The sequence below is a fragment of the Nannospalax galili genome, unplaced genomic scaffold (assembly GCF_000622305.1).
Source record: "Nannospalax galili isolate Female #2095 unplaced genomic scaffold, S.galili_v1.0 scaffold3181, whole genome shotgun sequence".
Taxonomy (NCBI): domain Eukaryota; kingdom Metazoa; phylum Chordata; class Mammalia; order Rodentia; family Spalacidae; genus Nannospalax; species Nannospalax galili.
The window spans coordinates 221,011-225,083 of record NW_008345285.1 but is presented as its reverse complement, the minus strand read 5'-3'; positions in this window follow the sequence as shown (position 1 = coordinate 225,083).

The window sequence follows — 4,073 nt, the reverse complement described above, 5'->3', positions numbered from 1 at the left end:
ATTTCCAGAGCTAAGATGTATCTCTTTCAAAAGTGGCTGTAAATGTTTAGGTTCACAGTTGAATTAATCCAGTTATACAATATTGAACTCAGTATAAGCCCTGTAAGACATAAAATTGAATGGGTTTTTAACCTTAGATCTCCATTTCATTTTAGAATACATTGTCCCTTGCAGGAAGAGTCATTGTTTTTGCTACTAACACTGAGATGTTGGTGCATGCATCTCTAATCTGTATGTATCTGATTATTACTAGTCATAATCCGTTGCACTTGGATTCTTGGCGCCTGTGTATGTCTATAAAGTCATCGGGCGTATTTTAATGGTAATGTTTATCACCTCTACTAATTAGCATGATGTAAAAAATTGTTGATTTTTTTGTGTATACCATACAGAGCATCCCAAACAATCTTATTCATCTATGTACACACTTCCCAAATGGCACCCTCCCATAGCCCCCACCATTGGAGCCCATATACTCTGTCATCCCTGTTACTGTCTACTGTGTTGTCAGCACCCTCCAGCGGCTCCCCAGTGCTTGTCCATCTGCTGAATCTAGTTCGCCTATCTAGAGTTCCTTGTTTTAGGATGATTAGCTGTTCCTCATCTAGCAGCAATCAATTGTCAATATTCCTTTAGATAAGATTTTAAGATTGGGGTCTGCTGTTCATTTTCCCAGTTCTATGCTGGGTTACTATCTGGGAGTCCCTTTGGACACCCTGGCCAACAACTCAAAAAAAGGTATCTCCTGTCTGGCATTGCTGCTTGTTATGTAGCCTTTAGCTATACATAAATTTCTCAAGAAATTATATTGGCCCCTTTAGTCTTTGGTATACTTTCCTTTTGGGTGTTTAAGGCCATATAGTTGGCCCAGATAAACCATGATCCCCTTTTAAAATTCATCAAGCTGGGTATGGTGGAACATTTGGGAGGCAGAGGTAGGTGGATCTCTGTGAGTTCAAGGCCAGCCTGGTCTACATAGCGAGTTCCAGTTCAGCTGGGGCTACAGGGAGACCCTATCTCAAAAAAAGACCAAAAAAAAAAAAAATTCATCAAGCAGTCTTAAAAGTTGGATATGGATAGGATTCTGGAAGCAGAAATGGACATTTTGTATTTACTAAGAATATATGATTTGTTTGGTCAGAGCTGAGATTTGTTTAGATGACATCTTTTTTTGTTTGTTTGTTTTATTTGTTTAAGGCAAGGTCTCACTCTATAGCTCTGGTTGACCTTGAACTTGGAATAATCCTACTGCCTCTGCCTCCCAAGTAGTAGGATCATGGTGTGAGCCTTCATGCTCAGATAATTTGGGAGTAGGATATTGGGGCTTGAATCTAGGATCTTGAGCACGCTAAATACAATGCTGTACTACTGAGTTACACCCCCCACCTCACACACACAATAGATTCTTAATAAAAATCTGGTAAATAAATGGGTGAATAATGGGTGAATGAGGTTTGGAAAGCAGGCTTACATCTGACTGGACAGGGCCTTGACTACTAAACTGAATGCACATAAACTCACAACAGCACAGACACATGCACATAAAAAAAAGAAAGTCTTCAAGTCTATTTTATCTCATAACAGTATAGCCAATATAACCACTGTACCCCTTTGCTAATTATATAGTTTCCCTTCCTTTGTTTCTCAACATGTGTATATTTGAAACTAATGTATATCTCTGTAGGCATGCATCATGGATTGCTCCTTTCTGCCAGTCCCTTCCTTTTGATTGGTATGATTAGAGAACAGCCAGAAAGAGTGAGGTAATGATTGTTCTTTTGGGATAAAACTTTTGGGGTGTTCTAATCCTCTTATGTCCTCAATGGCTGTTGGATAACTGGTTTTCACAGATACTTTTGGATGGTTGAAGTTTTAGGTTTCCATGGAGCTGGGGAGAAGATGCTATTTGGCAAGTTAAAGCACCAAGGAAATGCTTCATACTGGAATTATAAGATAGGCAACACCCCTCAAACTAAAGGACATTACAAAATATTGGCTGAAAGAATTAATAGAATTATTTAATATTGGTCATGAGTGCCTTTGAAAATAGGTCTGAATTTCTTTTCGTCAATTATGCTACATTTAAAAAGTTTAAGTAGTGCATAATTTAAAAATAACTAGAGTCTAATACTCTTTTAGGGTCTCCATACTACTATATAGGTTACAAAGCTCCTTCTAATACCATATCTCCAAATTAAAGTGAACCTATTTTATTGTTTTATTTATTTTTTATTAAAATATTTTATTTCTTATTTTAATTTTATTGTATGAGTGTATTGCCTGCATGTGTGTAAGTGCACCCATGTCATGCAATGCCCACAGAAGTCAGAAGATGGTGTTGGGTTCCCCTGGAACTGGAGTTATGGACAGTTGTTAGCTGCCATGTGGGTGCTGAGAATCAAACCCAAGTCCTCTGCAGGGGCAGCCAGTACTCTTAACCACTGAGCTATCTCTCCAGCCCTATTTTTTGATACTAGGATGCTTTCTGGATACTAAGCATACATTCTACCACTGAGCTACACCCTCAACCCCAGAGTAATCCCTTTTAGATAACTTCAGTCAAACTGAGCTCTTCCAATAAGTAGTTCTATTATTTATTTAGTATTTGTGCTTTGTTTTCTTTCAGTTGGTTTTGTGGGGACTGATAAGTAATATAAAGTAATTTGATTATCTAGGAGCTTTTAGAGACTAATTACTACTGGGTGAGGGAAAGTAGGCTTTACCAACGATCTCTAGATAGGCTGACTAGACTCCAGTGCATGAATTTGCACAGGACATATGGGTACAAATGCTTGACTGGCTAGGACTTAACTTGTGTGCTGGATAGCTTTAGTGTCAACTTGACACACCTGGGTTGAGGGAGCCTCAATCAGGGAATTGCCTCTATTGGACTGGCCTGTGGCCATGTCTGAAGGGCATCTTCTTGATGAGTGATATGGGAGGGCCCAGCCCACTGTGGGTGGTGTCACCCCTGGGCAGGTAGGCCTGTGTTGCATAAGAAAGCAGGCTGAGCAGGGGCCAGGGGAACAAGCCAGTAAGCAGTGTTCCTCCATGGCCTGTGCTCCAGCTCCTGCCTCCACGTTCCTGTCCTGAGTTCCTACCTTGGGCTCCCGGATGAACTGTGACCCGGGATATGTAAGCTAAATAAACCCTTTCCTCCCCAAGTCAGAGTATTTTGTCACAGCAATGAAGAACAAACTAGGACAGAAATTGGTACCAGAGAGAGTGGGATATTGCTGTGACAGACTTGATCTTTGTGTTTTTGGGAGGACTGTGGAAGTGTTTGGAACTTTGGGCTGGAAAAGCTATTGCATGCTCAGAGTTTGTTGCTGTGGAGCTTGGAATAGTTATGCTGAAAGAGTTGCAGACGATGGAGGCCTGGCTTATGAAGCTTTAAAGAAAAACAGAGACTATCAGGGCTGTTCCTGTGATATTTTGAATTAAGACTCTGTGGGTTCTAGTCAGCTGGGGCTGAAGAATCAGCTGTGATTAAGAGACCAGAACCTGAAGCAAAACCTTTGCTTTACTGGAACAATTGATGCTGGTTAGCTGGGGCTGAAAAATCAGCTACAAGTAACAAGATGCCAGCACTACTGTGGTAATACCTATCTTCTGATAGGTATTTCCTCAGGGTCAGCACACAGAGGGGACCCGAGCCTCCATCTCAAGCTAGAAGCAGGACTTGGTAATGCGTAAGAGTCTCCTACATGGTTCTGGTGTTAAAAGTGTAAAGGGGTCACAGAGAGCAGCTGAGGCTTGGTACTCTGAGAGGCCAGGAAAGGCCATAGGTGAAAGTACAGCTTCAGTTGCAGTGAAGACGCCAGGATTGAATGGGGTCATGGAGAGAATCTGAGGCTTTGCACCCCAAGAGGCAAGAAGAGGCCATTGGTGGGTGAAGGTGTAGTCTCAGTTTCGGTGGAGACCCCAGCTTTTTGGAGATGCCAGGACCATGGGACGACCACCAAGGACCGCAGTAGGTGTGGAATGGAGCTGGCCTGGGTCTGTGAGACGAGCTGAGTGTGCTGTGGACTGCAGAGTCAGAGCAGTGGAGCTGCCAGAACCCTTTGGAGCCC